We start from the raw sequence: 19,874 nt of genomic DNA, 5'->3' as shown, positions 1-19,874 counted from the left end.
AAATGACTAACTGACGTTCTGTTCACTTGGTTGTGTTCTAAACTTAATTCGAAATTAATAAATTTGCCATTTTTGGCTATCAATCTATAGTCAATAATCTATAATGGTAAAGCAAAAATGTTTTTGGAAAGGTTTGCAAATGAATTAAAAGTCTTCTTGCTCAACTGGAAGAATGCTAACCCACCTCTTTAACGTCAGTGGGTAACTGATGTTATATACTATCTGAAATTGGAAAAAATCAAATTCTCACTTAGAGTCAAGTCAAGTCAAGTCAGAGAGCATGCACTGGTACAGTGTGTTGCCGCACCCACTACATGACGAAACAACTTGAGATCCCGGTTGGCAACCCCCTCCAGGCAGACACGCTGTCCAGTCCCACCCTCCGGAAAAAACCCTCTATCTGCCAGAGCCAGGTGTTACGTGAGCGACTCCTTGGCCTGGTCCAGCCATTAGGGTCCCCAACAATAAGGATCTTACGAGCTGGATTACCCTCTGGAATACGCGCCACATGGCCGTAGTACTGTAACTGATGCTCCCTCACAATTCAGGTAATGTGCCTCATTCAGGACTCCATGAGCAACCGCTCATTTGACACAAAGTCAAATCAAAGGTACCCAAGGATTTTCCGGAGAGACACAGTACCAAAGGAGTCCAGTCTTCGTCTCAGGTCACTGGATAGCATCCATGTCTCACAACCATATAGCAAGACAGGAAGCACCAGGACTCTAAAGACTTGGACCTTAGTCCTTTTGCATAGATATCGGGAGCGCCACACACCCCTTTCCAGTGACCTCATGATCCCCCATGCTCTCCAAATCCGTCTACTGACTTCATAAGAAGAGTCACCAGATACATGAATGTCACTGTAAGTAAACCTCTCTACAAGGTCGACACTCTCTCCTCCAACAGACACACTGCTAATGGCTGCGCCTAAGAGGTCATTAAAGGCCTGGATCTTGGTTTTTATCAGGACACTCGCAAGCCCAGACACTCAGACTCCTCACTCAGTCTCTCGAGCGCCCCAATCAGAGCCTCCATTGACTCCGCGAAGATTACAACATCGTCAGTAAAGTCAAGATCCGTGAATCTTTCTTTACCAACAGATGCCCCACAGCCGCTGGACCCCACAACCTTGCCCAACACCCAATCCATACAAGCATTGAACAGAGTAGGAGCAGAACACACCCCTGACGAACTCCAGAATCAACTGGGAAAAACACAGAAGTTCTGCCTCCACTCTGCACAGCACTCACAGTACCAGTGTACAGGCCGGCCATGATATCCAGCAACCTCGAGGGGATACCGAGAACCCTCAGGATGTCCCACAGGGCAGTTTGATCAACTGAGTCGAACACTTTATGAAAATCGACAAAGGCTGCAAAGAAACTCTGCCGATATTCGCGTTTGCATTCCATGAGAACCCTCAGTGCCAGGATGCGGTCAATAGTAGACTTCTTAGGCGTAAAGGTGAGGCATAGATCAGGACAAAGGTATAAAACCTAAAGCTTTCAGTGTTCCCAACAGTACAGTGGCTTAAACAATTGTAAAATGATGAAGTTTGGAATCACCAGGACTCTTCCTACTGTTGGTCATCTGTCAAAAGATAGTAACCTGGCAAGATGAGCCATGGAGGTGAAGAAGAACCCCATAGTCATTCAAACAGAGCTTCAGGAGTTATGTGTTGAGACAGGAGAAACAGACAGAAGGGAATCCATCTCAGCAGCACTCCATAACTATTAATCTAGAGTAGCAAGAAGCCACTGTTGAGTAAAAGCCATATATGACGACTTTTAAAGGACTTTGACAGCATGAAGAAAAAGATTCTCTGGTCTGCTGAGATAAAACTTAAACTTTCTGAAAATAAATTCAAGCTGTATCATCACCTGCCTAATACCATCACTATCAAGAAGTACTGTATAGTGGTGGCAGCATCATGTTATGGGGGTCCTTCTCAGAAGCAGAGAAGGGGAGACAGTTCAGAGTTAAGGGAGGTATGAATACAGCCGAACACAGAGAAATTCTTGAAGAAAGCCTGCTCCACAGTATACATAACCTCAGACTGAGGTGACAGAACTACAGAACTACAATGACCCCATGTTCTCAGCCAAGACATCGCTGGAATGGCTTTGTGACAAGTCTCTGACAGTTCTTAAGTGACCCAGTTAAAGCTCAGACTTAAACCTCATGGAACATCTGTGGAGAGACCTGAAGATAGCAGTTTACACACACGTCCCATCTAATCTAGCAGAACTTGAGAAGATCTTCCAGGAGGAATGGGATAATCTGCACAAATAAAAGCGTGTGAACCTGGTAGAGACTTACCAAACTAGACCTGATGTTGTCATTTTTGACAAAGTGGCTTCAACAATGTACTAAATTATGTGTCTCAATACTTATATGAATGAGAGACTACAGTTTTTAATACATTTGCAAACCTTTCTGGAAACATTTTCACTTTCTCATTATAGGTTATTGAGTGTGGGTTGATGGGAAAAATTGTAGATTTATCCATTTAAAGTTAAATCTACAACACAATAAAGTGTGGAGGTGAAGGGGCCTGAATACTTTTTGAATCTGTTTAATATTTAATTTGAATCAAGGTTTAAATTCTTCAGCACTGCTATATTAATATAATCTTAATGGTTCTGTGCAAACGGTACATTTTTATATCATGGGTGCTGCTTACCCGAGTAAAGAGTTTGATCCACATCAATGTAATTTAAAAGTTGTCCACTAGATGGCATGCAATAAATGAATATGTAAGTAGACAGGCTGAGAAAATTTGGAAATTCATAGTGCCGTGACATCAACAGCATATTTTCTTTGTTGAACGTTCTATTTGACATCCAATCAAATAAATCCTACAAATAAGTCCACATTGGGAAGAAATGTAAACAAACTGTCTGCCATAACAATCCAACATGTCAAAAATGTCATGGAATTAATTTATTTTATATACCAAGAGTCTACAAATTTCCGGCAGGACATTTTTTCTTCTACAGATAGGGAATTGTTTTAACACATGAGACTAAACAACAAGACACACTTGAAACTCATTGATATAAAGTGTCAACCATTTTTAAGGAGACTTGTCATAGTGCTCAGTCACTATGCTTCAGTGTGACTAGGTGGATTCTTATGGAAGTGTGAAGAAGTGCCTCACTGGTTTCTGTGTTTTACTTTTCCCATGTTGGCTATTGATGTCTGCGATTTCAAAGAGATGTTTTTAAATGCATTGATACTTACCAGGTTTATAGTCTTTTCACAGGACAGACGTAGTTCAGGGCGGCAGCACTGTATGTTGCTATGAATAATGGAAAACAGAGAGAAGAGCGTGCAGATGGCTCAGTGTAAGGGCCCACGACCACACTTGTTTTGTTCCTGCTTGGGGTTTATTCAGGTTGAAGTGGTCCAAGGAATGCATAAATGTGCCCTGGTTACTTGAATGTCTGGCACAGTAAATGTGCAGGCAGCAGGTATACCCTTGAGTATGTAAGGCGCAACAAGCAGCTTATTAGGAGAAAACTGGGGAAACTGGAGTGAGTAGCTGTGTTAACTGATCATGGCAATTTTACAGAGTGGCATATGCATGTGACGTGGGTAAGTGAAATTTAGGGTGCAGTCATATTGAACCTGCAGAGGATAAATACACTGCTGGATTTAGTCAGGAAGGGTGCAAGTTTTTGCTTAGGTGTTCAGTGCTGGATGTTATTTGTGGCAGTACCACCTTTTGTTTTATCTAATGCATTGTCTGTTTTCCATGTTTTTCTTTTTTATTTTGCACGATAGAATTCTTAAATTTGTTCGTGCATATCTTGTGTCTGCCTTTGATTACCGTTAACCTGGTTTACACTCCCATTAGTCCCCTTGTAGAGACCACTAAGGTGGTAACTAGTGACTTGGAAATTGGAGAGGAAGAAGAACTGCTTGGATTAAACAGACTGAAATCTAACAAATCACCAGACAGCATTTAACCCAGAGTGCTTAAGGAGGTTAGTTGGTGCATCTGTATGTAAACCCCTGGTGCATATAATAATACAGCACTACTAGAAAGTCACTGTGTACTGGGGAATTTTTTAAAGACCAGAGGCTAGCAAATGTTATCCCATTGTACTAAAATTGTGACTGGACTGATCCAAGTAAGTACTGGCCAGTAAGCTTAACATGTTTTCGTGTATATATATATATACACATAAGAGCCCACGAGCCCCCCTACAGCGACTCCCGGTGGCCCCCAAGGTATCCAGCAGGGCTGTGTATAAACACTACATAGTCCATGAGGCCCTGCTGGAACTCGGGGCATGATCATGCTGTCTGGAGAGCTGCTCCTGGCGGCCTGGGGTTGAGGACCGGAGTAAGAAGCCAGCAATCCTCCACAATTCCCCCCCCTTAGCGACGACAACTGGAGTGGAGCGTACAGCCCCGCGAGGCACGTACTTCTCCAGGAGGACGTGTCAGCCGGACCTTGGCTGCGTTGTATAGGCCCCCCAGTGAACCTTGGGGGAGCGGTGTATCTTCTGTACCACCGCTCCCCTCTCCTCCGGGAACAACTTCGCCACACGTGGCCCTGCCAACGGCAGTTGTAACACCGACGATGCCCTCCTGGTTGTCTCCCTCTGCGAGACCAGAAACATCTCGGAAATTCCGTCAGCGTCATCTCCGCCCCCTTCTCCGCCAAGGAGGGTTTTACGGCCGCTTTAAAGCTCTCAGCCCTTTTCTCCGTCTTGTCAGGAGACCCATGTTTTATTTTAGGGATCTCCTGCTTATTCTGGGGCTTGTGCTCAGCTTGAGGCTCTCTATGGAGAAGAGAGAGCCTTTTGCTGTTTGCACGCCGTTGTCCTATGTTGTTTTGGAGGCAGCATCATTAGTACCGCATCACTCTCGGTAACCACACTATTTAGTTGTACCAGGGAGATCGGCACTTCCCCCGCCCCTCCAGTAACGAATGACAATTCCCTCATCACGCGGGTCGGGCTCTTGAGGTCCGTATCGTTCCGGGATGCCGTCTTGTACCGCTGTCCCGGTTCGTTCGGATCTTCGCCCGACCACTCAGTCACCATGCCATGCTCCACTGTCGGGTTCACAGCGCTTTGACACCCACTGCTTATTAATGGTGAGGCCGGATCGCACTGTGTCCCCTAATGATATACGGCACAGATTTCACTCACCTGCACCGCCGAATCAATCGAGACCGGGGCTTCTCGGCCTACTCGCTGCAGGTACTCTAACAGTCCTTTAAGTGGCACCTCGGCTGCAGCTCCCAGCTCCTCCACACGGGTCTTCAGTTCCTTCAATCCCTGGAAGAAAGTATACACAGGCTCGAGATATTTCTCGAGTTCCCGTAAGTCCATACAGTTACTTATTTCAGCCGGAGGTAAGCTCGCTTCCGCATTCGTCTCACCTGCCGGCCTGGAGCCAATGAGCACGTCTGCTCCTGGCATGTGCTCTGCTGGGCTTCGCGGAGGCTTCTGGAACTTGGAGTCTTCAGAGGAATGGCTGGCTGCTCCGAGCTGGCTGAGATCTGCCTTTTTTCTTTTAATGGCAGACCCTTCAGCCACAACCCGCCCCTCTTTACCTATCTTTAAGTTCGGCGCTGCTCTGCCTGCCCCCCCCTTCCCCTTCAGGGAGTCCGGAGTCGTCAGGGGCAAGACGACCTCACTGAGAGACGACAACTGACCTTCCATATCCCGTCATCCATCACGTGCAGTAACGCGACGCGTGTCGGCAAATAAACAGGCCCCTTCCTGGTCAGGTGACTTCGTGTTTACCCCACTTCGTTCCCAGTCTGCACCAGGATGGTCCATGTGATCGTCGTTAACGAATAAGCTCTCCAGCTGTTCATATACAGACTCCTCGTCATCGCGGCCATCTTGCCCAGGTATGAGGCATGTGTCTTTGTAAGGTGATTTCCCGACCTGGCCTCTGCAAAACAAGAAAATACAGTTCCTTGCGCCTCAGTTACGGTCGCAACACATACCTCCGACGTATGAGGGATTGCTTCAGGCTCCAGCACAGTCATCTTTTCCCTGCTTTGCTGTTGCCTTAGCCAGTGCTCTCTCACAGCGTCGATTTTGTCCCTGGTTTCCGCAGGACCCGTCAGGTAAGACCACAGCGCCACGGCGTCCTCCGGTGGCCACATTTCTGCGAGTTTCTGTATTGGTTGAGCTCGCTCATTCTTCCTTTTGGATTTCTTCCCCATCGTGCTCCGAGGTTTAAATGGGCTCACAGCTGCAGCGCTCTCTATGAGAGGTGTTTGCACCGTCGTGTACTGAAGCAGGACCTTCTTGGGGTTGTCTGCATACACAATATTTATTTGATTTACAGGTCCCCTGCCAACAGACGGCCAGAGAATCCTGCCGGCTACGCCAGTGTCGCAGATGACGCTCTTGTCCACCTCTTGAACCCTTAGGTATCACTCCAGACACCGGATAAAAGTCCAAGACTTCTTTATTAAATGATAACGTGCACAAAACACCCTCCACACTACTCATAAACTAAATAAACACAATAATACTCTCTCCTCCTCGCCCAGACACTTTGCCCCTCTACCTCCCAGCTGAGCTCAGTCTCAGGGCTTTCCCACAATCCTTTTATACACCCTGACCCGGAGGTGTTCCTGCCCAATCAGTTCACAGTTCCTTATTCCTTCCGGGTCAGGGTGAACAATCCTTTTCTTCAACCCGGGAGCACGTCGTTCCTTCCTGTCACGTGGCACATAAGAGCCCACAAGCCCCCCTACAGCGACTCCCGGTGGCCCCCAAGGTATCCAGCAGGGCTGTGTATAAACACTACATAGTCCATGAGGCCCTGCTGGAACTTGGGGCACGATCATGCTGTCTGGAGAGCTCCTCCTGGCGGCCTGGGGGTGAGGAATGGAGTAAGAAGCCGGCAATCCTCCACAATATATACAGTTATACACATGTATTTGTGTATACGGTATATTTCAATCTCAAAATCCACCGTCTGTCTGTCTTTTCATGAGAGAACTACTTAACAGATTTATATTGTTTTTTTCTATAACTTGCTTGAACATTCCGGTTGATTTTCCGACCTCTCTCATTACGCTAAGTATCATAGTTCGCATGCGGTACCAATTTATTTACACGAATCCGAGGGAGATGCAGCATGCCGAGGGGAGGGGAACGGAGCTCTTTTCACTCACATGCCGGCCTAGGGGTGTGCTCCTTACCTCCACTTAGCTAGCAAACCAAAGAACTACTTATTTTTTTTTCTAAAATTTGCTTGAACATTCCGGTTGATTTTGTGACTAATTGCGCTATGAAACATAGTTCGCTTTTAGGAGTGATATGTTCACGCTAATCCGAGACAGAGGCTGTGGGCCGAGTGTAGGGGGAAGCATGACGTCAGTGTGCATATGTGTGTATATGTGTATATACTTTGTATATACTTTGTATATATATATATATATATATATATATATATATATATATATATATATATATATATATATAGAGAGAGAGAGAGTATATATATTGTGATAAATTAAGTTGACAAAACAACTCAAAAAGTGTTGGGGAATTGCCCCGTATATTGCTTGACAGCAAAGTTGGTCCAAATAAATGAAAAAAACATCCAAATATCAAACCAACATAAGAGGTGAACTGGTGGCTTTTATAGGGAAAACAAAATGGCTGCAGGAAATTATGAAAAGGGAAATGACGTCATCAGAGGGGGACCGGAAGCGACGTCATCAATGAGGGACCGGAAGTGACGTCATCGATGCTGGTTCTATAAGGTCAGAGAGAGAGGCATTAGTACAATGAAACAAACCCTTATCATTTGTTATTTCACTCACCTTAGGACTTGTTGACTGCTTTCTAAGCGCACGTGTGTGACAATATATATATATATGTATATTTACATTTACATTTATTTGCTTAGCAGACACTTTTATCCAAAGCGACTTACAAAAGTAACATTAGGCTATGTTATATATATATATATAACAAAGCCTGACAGCTAAGAGACTGTTGTGTCTAGTTGAGAAGATGGAGAGCTGCACAGAGGACTGCTGGAAAGTAAATGATTAACATTTAAAGGAAGAAAAGGGATTGTATCATAAGTAGAGGAGCTTGAAATTGAGGCGGGGTTTTTTCATGAAGCTGTAGAATGTGTGGTATATAAGGGTGAGGTGTAAACACAGAAAAAGAGGAAAGGGTTCAGTGTAGGGAATCAGAACATTTTAGGTGTCTCTCATGGCCACAACACTGAGAGGTTTACAGGTAATTGTAAGTTTCTTTCTTAATTTCCTCATTTGTTGTTTTACATTCAGAAAAGAAAGTTTTAGAAGTGTCTTCCTATATATATATTGAGCTTCTTGGGGACAAATAAGATCAATAAATCAATCAATATCTATCTATCTATCTATCTATCTATCTATCTATCTATCTATCTATCTATCTATCTATCTATCTATCATATAGTGCCTTTCACATCTATCTTAAATAGTGCCTCTCATATCTATCTATCTATCTATCTATCATCTTATCCTACCTACTATGCTAAAATTAAAATCTATCTATCTATATATCTGTAGCGGTCCAGTGCCGCTAAGTTTCACACCGTCAGTATGATGGCGATTTATTTATTTTTGTAGAGGAGATCCCAGGGACGCTCCCAGCCTTGGCCCGACCTGAATGCACTCACAAACAGAGACAAAATAAAGCACACTGGGAACTAACAACAATTGAAGTATATAATGAAATCTATACTAATAAAATGCAAAGCCCTCCCTCACTCACTCACTCACTCACTCATCACTAATTCTCCAACTTCCCGTGTAGGTAGAAGGCTGAAATTTGGCAGGCTTATTCCTTACAGCTTACTTACAAATGTTAAGCAGGTTTCATTTCGAAATTCTACACGTAACGGTCATAACGGTCGATAACGGTCGACAACGTTCGGCATGTTGAACTTTCTTATTTATGGCCCCATCTTCACGAAATTTGGTAGGCGGCTTCCCTGCGGTCACCGAAACAGATGTACATACTTATTTCGATGGTATGACGCCACTGTCGGCCGCCATATTGAACTTTCCAGCGTCACTAATTTTCCAACTTCCCGTGTAGGTAGAAGGCTGACCCCATCTTCACGAAATTTGGTAGGTGGCTTCCCTGTGCTAACTGAAACCAATGTACGTACTTATTTCGGTGGTATGACACCACTGTCAGCCGCCGTATTGAAGTTTCCAATGTCACTAATTCTCCAACTTCCCGTGTAGGTAGATGGCTGAAATTTGGTATTTATTTCGGTGGTATGATGCCACTGTCGGCCGCCATATTGAACTTTTCAACGGTCTTTGTTACTTATGGGCCCATCTTCAAGAAATTTGGTACGCAGGTTCACAATGCTAACTGAATCTTACTTACGTACATATATACGTCCATAGCTTGCAGCTCGGTCACCGTGTGAGGCGGCGTTGGGTCCCCCATCCCAATGCCTCCCACGTTGTTGGCTGCCTGCCTATATAAGGCCGTCCGTCGCTCCAGTCTCTACATTCCCTTCCTTGCTTCGCCCCGGGATTCACGTCTCCCTGCTGATAACTACAGCCTTTTTATTTAATCCACGGCTTCTCCGCTGTTTTATTGTTCATTTATTACGATTATAGTTATTGTTTAGGTATTTTAGACTTACTTTACATTGTTCAGGTACCCATTTCCTTTATCATTCCAACCGTACCCCCATTAACATGTCTATCGAAGTGATCACCATCGTTTAAAGAACTGTCACTTACCGAGTGGTTTCCATGCCCAGAGATACCACCTACCTTTTCCATTCTCTTTGTTACATATTGCACGGCCAAATCAGGCTCACTCTTGATATCCAGAAGAACATTGTGTCTTATGTATTGAATGACTGGGACAGGTTCAAGGTGTGGACTGATGACGGTACAGGAGATAATTATACTACACAGGAGCACTAGAAGAGTGAAATGCTTAAGCCCTTAACCTATGCATCTGCATGTGAGTTAATGGCTGCCGCTGAATTGTTCGGTTGTCGCTTTCAAGTGTACCGAAATGGCCAAATATTTTACACCTTTCGACAACCGCCAATGCCTCTTAAACATCCTAGATTGACAGGTGACGATTTCAGTAGTGGACACTTTGATGTTTATGAATGTTTAAACTCTCAAAAGCTGAATGTGAAGTTATCGATGAAACCAGTTGTATACTTACAACGCTTGACAGATGTCGAATGTTTCTTCAACATAAGTCTTACAAATAATGTTGTAATTGAAACAAACCATGAAACTCAAACCGATTATGACAGCAGCAATCCAAGCTGTGAGATTTGAAACAAGATTACTGTTCACATGGCCAACTGTACATTGCATGCTCAAGAGTAAGCTCAGCGCACAGCTTGGTCATATTACAACCGAGGGGCCGACCTCACAATGTGGTATACAAAGAGATCCTTAACAAATAATTATTGGTATATTTTCCCTCAGTTTAAAAAGGTTTAATTTTCTTCTTAATATAAATTTTAAGACAGTACTTCGCCGCTGCGAAGCGCGGGTATTTTGCTAGTTATAGAATATAAATGAAAACAATAATAGTACCCCTGCACCCCTATGGCGATATTATATTAACCATATAAACACAAACAACTCCACACAGCAAAATCCATGGAAAACAACACTGGATGCAATGAAAGATGACGATAGTAAGTCCAGAGATCTGCACACTGAAAGGGGATGAAAATACAGTCCTACCAGTAGACACTGTAAGGATGAAGACAGATGGATGGTTCAGGAGCATTCCTTTTCTTGCAGGGAAGCCAATAAATCCACTATAAGGCCTCAGCATACAGGTAGACAGAAGATGATCCAGACCCCAACAATGAAAAAATCCAGGACACAAAGACTAAATACGGCTTAATCAACAGAAGGTAGTCCGACAGATAAATGGAACACAAAATACAACAACAAAAACACCTTTTTTCCTCTTTGGACACCTGCCTTCCTTTTAAGCTCCTCTGACCAATTTTGACCCCAACAGCCCCTGCAGGGACTCCTGGGAGATGTGGTTTTAACTAATAGTAGCACTGCTACATATCTATCTATCTATCTATCTATCTATCTATCTATCTATCTATCTATCTATCTATCTATCTATCTATCTATCTATCTTATAGTGCCTTTCACATTATCTATCTATCTATCTATCTATCTATCTATCTATCTATCTATCTATCTATCTATCTATCTATCTATCTATCTATTACAGGTAAATTAATACCTAATACCTAATAGGAATTATTTAGCAGCCCATTTTTAGAACAGGAATGTTAGCAAATAGCCAGCAAGGGTTCAGATCAGGAAGGTTGTAAAATATGCTTGAATTTCATGAGGAAAGAACAAGAAATATATGGTAAGAGAGGTGCCTATGATATTATGCATCTTGATTTCCATAATTCTTTAATAAAGCAGTACACGGAAAGTGTAATGGTCAAACTGAAACAAGTGGGAATTCCAAGCACAGTCTGTAGAAGGTACACAATTGGCTCAAACATGGCAAGCAAAGGGTTAGGTAAGGGTTAGTTTTTCAAAATGAGTTGATGTTAAAAGTGGTGCCCCTGAGGGATGAGTGCTGAGGCCACTGCTCTTTTAATATACATAAATGATCTGGACAAGAATATAGTCAATAAACTGGTTAAGTTTGCAGATGATATTAACCTAGGTGGAAGGGCAGATAATGGAGAATCAGCTAAATTGTTACAAATGGATTTGGACAGTATACAGGTTTGGGCAGATTTGTGACAGATGAAATTTAATGAAAGTAAATATAAAGTATTGCACATAGAAAGTAGAAATGTTAGATTTGAATACAACATTTGGAGATCTGAAAATCGATAGAACCTCTTATGAAAGAGACCAATGAGTCATAGATGACTTGTCACAATGTACATCCAGAAACAATCAAGAAAGCTAAAAGGATGTTAGAATATACTGTATATCACAGTGAGTACAAGTCCAGGTAGGTTATGCTTATGCTTTATGGCACACTAGTGAGGCCTCGCCTAACGCACTGTGTCGAATTTTGCTTTCCATATTACAATAAATATAGTGCAGCACTAGAGAAAGTCCAGAGAGTAGCAAGTAGGCTGATTCCAGGACTGAGACTATGAGCTATGAGAAAAGACTGAAGAAGTTGAATCTTTTTAGTTTAAGCAAACAGAGATTGAGAAGAGACATGGTTGAAGAAATAAAATTTTTTGAATTAGTACAGTAAATCCCAGTTGTTACTTTACATTCTGCAACAAGAAAACAGGGACATGGCTGGAAACTTGTTAATTGCACATTTTACAGAAATATTAAAAGGTTTTTCCTCATGCAACAAATCATAGAAACATACAATAAATGATCAAGTAGTGTGGTGGACAGTAGGACTTTAGGGACCTGGGTTGTTCTCGTCACAATTTTTCTAATGTTCTAGTGCTCTGATTCCTTTATGGAACATGGTTGGTCACATGTAGATATAGTCATTTTTAGAACCTGCTTCTTTTATACATAGATTTCTAATCTTGACTCTGACACAATTAGGATCCTTCATACAACTAGAAAATCTATTTACATAGCACATTTACAATTTAATCTACATCCAGGACACTAACAAAGGAGCTCCCGGGATGACAGGGCATTGCCCCCCTCAGCTTGCTACACCACGTGTTTGGAGCAAGGAAGGTCAACCCTGCTGCGGCCCATGGCTACTGCCAGGGGGAGTCAAGGGGAACTGCTGAGCCCAGAAGGCTTGAAAGGAGATCATGGGACAACTGGGGCACTTCAGGGTGCTCTACAAAAGGAGACCCCTCATTATACTCTGAGAGCCAGAGTTGAGTGGAAGATGAAAATGCTTGAGGGAGGAGTGGAGGCGGAAGAGAGAGAAAGAGAGAGAAGAGGAAGAAGAAGGAAGGAATGTGTTTTGGTGCTTTGTGCTTATTGTACTGTGCTGCTGTGAGGAACAAGAGAAAAATATTTCCTCTCTAAATAAATGTGTTTGTTGCAGAGAATTGTGCTAGCCTCTGTCTGTGTCGGGTGTTTGGGGACCTGTGCACCCCCTGGTGGTCACAACACACAGAATTGGAACTCAAAGTGCTTTACACATAATAATCGAATCTATTCTAATCTAATCATTAATTTACAGTAGCTGCTGCCAGAGCCTGTTGTTTCCTAATATTTTAAACTTACAATGCTGTAACTGTCCCAGAGAGTAGTGTTTCTTAAACCATGGACATGTTTGAGGATGATTGTGCAATAAAATTAGACAAGTGTAATCAAGTACAAACACAGTGGCATGCGAAATACTACTTTCTATTTGCTTCATTATATACTAGCTGTGGCCCGTGGCTCCGTAGTAGTGAAACAGGACAAACTTTAAAAATCAATAAACAAACAAGTATCGTTACGTAAGCACAGGCAAGGTACACTCCAAAATGTGGCCGGAGGTAGAGCGATTTGAATGGAAGCTGGTGTATGAGTGACGAGGACCCTGCCCAGCTCCCCACTCCAGACGTCATGCTTCCCCCTCCCCTCAGCCTACAACCTCTGTCTCGGATTAGTGCGAACATATCGCCCCTGCAAGCGAACTATGATACTCAGTGCAATGAGAGAAGTCACAAAATCAACCAGAATGTTCAAGCAAATCATAGAAAAAAAACCTGATCTAAATCCGTTAAGTCGTTCCCTCGTGAAAATTGGACAGACAGACAGACGTTGGATTTTATTTATATAGAGATCATGATGATGTGCGATCTTAGACGTATCCTATAAATAGTGCTATTGATGCATGATGGTGATCTTTAACATCTATAATAGGAAAATATAATAAATATTCCTTACAAGACCACCACCCCTATCACAACCTCTGACACAATCAAATTGAGATGACTGAAAAACCAAAAAGGGAATGACAGACGATCTTGTGAGATGAAGGGACTGCCGTGTTAGTGTAAACTGTCAAAAGGAAGATACCAGGTGTGCCACAACAGTGTCACAATTGTTTTGTGTTGTGGAGGATGAGTCAGGTACAGAGATTTCAGAAAGTTTTCTAGACCCCTTCACTTTTCTCACATCTCTATATATAATCTTCATTTGGATCTTGATCTTTGTTTGTCCGCGAATGAATTAGAAGAAGAAGCACTAGATGGCAGTAGTGAGACAGCTAAAACATAGGCATTGCATTAAGAATCTCCTCCAGGCTTATACTACTGAAGACTGTAGTACGCCAGTCACACCTCAAAACACAGACATTCAAACTAAACAAATTGTTGTGCTTTAAATTAACTAAAGAGATCGTCATTTAGATCTTGATCTTTGTTTGTCCGCGAATTCCACGCATGCATAGACCACCTTCCAGTTTAGTACGTTGTTGTTACTCACGGATGTCAACAATGTGCCGGAATAACGAAAGGGGTGGTGGACAGCATTACGCTGGTTAGAGAATGAGATTGCCGAAGATAAAAGGTACGTGCCTACGTAACATATGAATGAAAGAAAGACAGCGGGTAAAATGAATGACAACGTAACAGCACGTTCCGGAAATTATTATTGTTACGTTGTAGCCGGCGAGTGCTGCGCGTCTCACAGTTGTACCGTGGCTTGCTCACATGTCAGTGAAGTGATCCCTATTTATGCTTTAAAGAGCCTGGATACCTATGTGTCCCCCTTTTATAACCATTGCTCCGTGTATATTGCCTTACTCTTTGGATTGCCACAAAGCAACCGGCGAGATTGGAGAAAGGTTGAGAAGACATCGTGAGAGGAAACGGCAGCGTCCTGAAAACGAGACGGACTGTGAACGGACAGACGCAGAAATGCTCCTACACCACTACATAATTACGATTCGGACAGTGATTCCGAGTAGGCAGTTCCTATCGAATCAATATCCAAGGGTTTTCTTTTGTAATTTTGTTTCCCTTATAAAAAATAATAATGCTGTGTGACAAAGGGCCCAGTTCACGACTGGCAGCCGCATTTAAACAGGGAGCCCTTCACAGACAACTTTAACATGCGCAACGTAGTTGGGCGCACATGGCTAGTTCTGCTAAATTACAGCTATGTTTTCCTCATCAATCTACAGTACACTCAATACCCCAGAATTACAAAGCAAAAACAGGATTTTAGAAGTTTTGCAAGTTTAGTTAATTTTTTAAAAAATGTCACATCAACACAGGTATTCAGACTCTGCTATGAATTTGGTTCAGGTAAACCCCATTCTATTGATCATCACTGAGATGTTCTACATCTTGTTTGGAGTCAATCTGTGGTCCATTCAATTGATTGGACATTATTAGGAAAGGCATCCTCCTGTCTATAGATGGCCCCACAGCTGGCAATGGGTATCAGAGCAAAAACCAAGCCATGAGTTCAAAGGAATTGTTTAGAGATAGGATTGTGTTGAGGCTGTGGTCTGGGGAAGGCTACAGATTTCTGCAGTATTGAAGGTTCCCAAGATAACAGCCAACTCCATAATTTTTAAATGGAACAACCATGACTCTTCTTAGAGCTGACCACCTGGTGAAACTGACCAATCGTGAGAGAAGGGCCATGGTAAGAGAGGTGACCAAGAACCTGATGGGCACCCCGGCTGTGGTCCAGAGAAGCTGTGTGGAGATGGGAGAAACTTTGAATAATGACAACCATTACTGCAACACTCTCATAACAGAGTGGCCTGAGAGAAGTCTCTCCTTAGCTGAAGGCACATGGGAGCCCACTCAAAATTTGTACAAAAAAAAACAACTAATGCACTCTCAGATTTTTTTGATCTGATATAACCAGGATTAGCATTATATTAGGGGGAAATCAGGCACCACGCATGACCTGTACAACACCATTCCGACAGTGAAACATGGTGGTAGCAACATCATGCTGTGGGGTTTTTTTCGGCAGCAGGGACTGGAAGACTAGACAGGGTTGAGAGAAATCTTAACACGGCAACACACTGAGGTTATTCTTAAAAGAGAATCTAATCCAGAAAACTCTACACCTCAGACTGAGCTGAACAACAGGACAAAGCAGAGACAACACAGAAATGGCTTTGGGACAACTCTGGGAATGCTCTTGAGTGGCCCAGCCAGAACCTGGACTTGAAACCAATCAAACATCTCTGGGGAGACCTGAAAACAGCATCCCCACTGACGGGGTCCATCCAACCTGACAGAGATTGACAGGATCTGCAGAGCAGAATGGCAGAAAATCCCCAAATCCACACTTGTGACATCTTATCCAAGAAGACTCCAGGCTGGAATCGCTGCTAAGTACTGTTGAATGCTTCTTAATATTTGTGTGTGTCAGTGTGATAGTTCAGTTTTTTGTTTTTAATAAATTAGCAACAATTTCTAAAATCCTGTTTTCTCTTTATTATTCTGGGTATGGAGTGTTGTTTGATGAGGGAATAATGAATTTAAATGATTTATCGCAAGGCTGTAGAATAGCAAAATGCGAAAAAAGTGATGAGGTCTGAATACTTTCTAAATCTACTGTATGTGAATAATATGATTGTTAAAGCTTAAATATTTTTATTGAAAAGACAATTGTTTAGCTTTTCATTAAACTATTAATTAAGTGTTCCCTTTTTATATAGTGCCTTTCATGAGGAGAGCTTATACAAGGCATTTTATGAAATCAATATTGAGCTTTACTTTTTGTTTCTGCTGAATAGAGACAGTGTTCAGAAAGAAAGCATAACTACTGTATAAGTGGAAAATTAAACGTATGCAGGCCTTCTAGGTCATACTAGTGTAGAACAGTTTAGATTTTTATTAAACAACTTATTAAAAATACAGTGGTGTGATAAACTATTTGCCCCCTTCCTGATTTCTTATTCTTTTGCATGTTTGTCACACAAAATGTTTCTGATCATCAAACACATTTAACCATTAGTCAAATATAACACAAGTAAACATAAAATGCAGTTTTAAATGATGGTTTTTATTATTTAGGGAGAAAAAAAATCCAAACCTACATGGCCCTGTGTGAAAAAGTAATTGCCCCCTTGTTATAAAATAACCTAACTGTGGTGTATCACACCTGAGTTCAATTTCCGTAGCCACCCCCAGGCCTGATTACTGCCACACCTGTTTCAATCAAGAAATCACTTAAATAGGAGCTGCCTGACACAGAGAAGTAGACCAAAAGCACCTCAAAAGCTAGACATCATGCCAAGATCCAAAGAAATTCAGGAACAAATGAGAACAGAAGTAATTGAGATCTATCAGTCTGGTAAAGGTTATAAAGCCATTTCTAAAGCTTTGGGACTCAGCGAACCACAGTGAGAGCCATTATCCACAAATGGCAAAAACATGGAACAGTGATGAACCTTCCCAGGAGTGGCCGGCCGACCAAAATTACCCCAAGAGCACAGAGACGACTCATCCGAGAGGTCACAAAAGACCCCAGGACAACGTCTAAAGAACTGCAGGCCTCACTTGCCTCAATTAAGGTCAGTGTTCATGACTCCACCATAAGAAAGAGACTGGGCAAAAACGGCCTGCATGGCAGATTTCCAAGACGCAAACCACTGTTAAGCGAAAAGAACATTAGGGCTCGTCTCAATTTTGCTAAGAAACATCTCAATGATTGCCAAGACTTTTGGGAAAATACCTTGTGGACTGATGAGACAAAAGTTGAACTTTTTCGAAGGCAAATGTCCGTTACATCTGACGTAAAAGGAACACAGCATTTCAGAAAAAGAACATCATACCAACAGTAAAATATGGTGATGGTAGTGTGAAGGTCTGGGGTTGTTTTGCTGCTTCAGGACCTGGAAGGCTTGCTGTGATAGATGGAACCATGAATTCTACTGTCTACCAAAAATCCTGAAGGAGAATGTCCGGCCATCTGTTCGTCAACTCAAGCTGAAGCGATCTTGGGTGCTGCAACAGGACAATGACCCAAAACACACCAGCAAATCCACCTCTGAATGGCTGAAGAAAAACAAAATGAAGACTTTGGAGTGGCCTAGTCAAAGTCCTGACCTGAATCCAATTGAGATGCTATGGCATTACCTTAAAAAGGCGGTTCATGCTAGAAAACCCTCAAGTAAAGCTGAATTACGACAATTCTGCAAAGATGAGTGGGCCAAAATTCCTCCAGAGTGCTGTAAAAGACTCATTGCAAGTTATCGCAAACGCTTGATTGCAGTTATTATTAAGGGTGGCCCAACCAGTTATTAGGTTCAGGGGGCAATTACTTTTTCACACAGGGCCATGTAGGTTTGGATTTTTTTTTCTCCCTAAATAATAAAAACCATCATTTAAAAGCTGCATTTTGTGTTTACTTGTGTTATATTTGACTAATGGTTAAATGTGTTTGATGATCAGAAACATTTTGTGTGACAAACATGCAAAAGAATAAGAAATCAGGAAGGGGGCAAATAGTTTTTCACACCACTGTATGTTAAAATCACAGGAATATCATTTTGCAGTGACATTATTCTTTGAAGGGTGGCACGGTGGCGCAGTGGGTAGCACTGCTGCCTCACAGTAAGGAGACCTGAGTTCGCTTCCCGGGTCCCTGCGTGGAGTTAGCATGTTCTCCCTGTGTCCGTGTGGGTTTCCACCGGGTGTTCCGGTTTCCTCCCACAGTCCAAAGATATGCAGATTAGGAGCATTGGCGATCCTAAATTGTCTTTACTGTGCGCTGGGTGTTTTGTGTGTGCCCTGCAGTGGGCTGGCACCCTGCCTGGGGTTTGTTCCTGCCTTGCGCCCTGTGCTGGCTGGGACACCCGTGACCCTGTGTTAGGATATAGCGAGTTGGACAATGATTATACTTTGAAATATAGACCCCCCCAATTCCATGTTTGTAACATTCAGTTTCAAAAACTGAAAAAAATATATAGCAGGATATGTTCATTTTCGTAATTTTGATAAATTGTTAATTCCAAGTATGACAAAAACATATAAAACACTATCCAACATCAGATCTGTCATGTGTGCCCTGCTTCAGAATTAAACAATATATTACACACAGCAGCATATGATTAGTTTGCCAGTCTGGCAGAAAATTCAGTGGAATTATTGTCTCATAGTTATTGAAAATATTTCATGTTTATCGTCCACTGAACTCCTGTTTAACAAATGCCATAATGGAGTCAAAGACAAGTGACTGCAAAACCATTTGTGTTTGATTACACTTTCCCTTCTGGTTATGGAAAAAGGCTTTAGTATATAGAGACAATGATTAATAATATTTTCTGTTTTACATGTTGGATAAAGTCTAAAAAGAAAAATAAAGCAGTTGAACAGAACTTATGATTAAAAATAACCAACAGACATGTCTATGTTTTTAGGTCTTCCTTTTATTGTTAACACTATGAGATATTAGAAGGGTATAAAATATTACATATTATAAAAAGTCATATTATGCCAGATAAAGTAATACTTCTCTGTGGCTGAAGTTTATTTTACTATTTCTTTTTACTGAGAGGTAATACATTGAAATTCCATTTTACTTGTGAAGTTTTCTTCACAGTGTGCTGCCACAGAGCAATGGTGTTTTATGGCGAGGATAATTTGTCAGAGTCAGCCAGCGCTGACCAGTTCCAGCTCACAGTCACCTGGAAGGATAGATTCTGCATTACAGTTAGAACACTAGAACATTTGAACATTAGAATGATCCAGATGAGAACAAGCCATTCAGCCCAACAAAGCTCACCAGTCCAATACACTTAATTCTTCCAAAATAACATCAAGTCAAGTTTTGAAAGCTCTTAAAGTCTTACTGTCTACCTCACTACTTGGTCAATTATTCCACTTGTCTGTGGTTCTCTGTGTAAAGAAAAACTTCCTAATGTTTGTGCAAAATTATCCCTTAACACGTTTCCAACTGTTTCCCCATGTTCTAGTTGAACTCATTA

At 42.2% G+C, this 19,874-nt stretch overlaps 1 protein-coding gene across 2 annotated transcripts in view; it reads left to right on the top strand.

Moving 5' to 3' along the window:
- Positions 1 to 19,874, top strand: part of LOC120535132 (astrotactin-2-like) — a 2,291,264-nt gene that overhangs the window by 1,788,844 nt on the left and 482,546 nt on the right. The gene's annotated exons all lie outside the window — the stretch shown is intronic.

This window comes from Polypterus senegalus, chromosome 9 (genome assembly GCF_016835505.1).
Source record: "Polypterus senegalus isolate Bchr_013 chromosome 9, ASM1683550v1, whole genome shotgun sequence".
In the NCBI taxonomy this organism is placed as follows: Eukaryota; Metazoa; Chordata; class Cladistia; order Polypteriformes; family Polypteridae; genus Polypterus; species Polypterus senegalus.
Note: the sequence above shows the minus strand (reverse complement) of the source record. Positions and strands in the feature narration are given on the sequence as shown.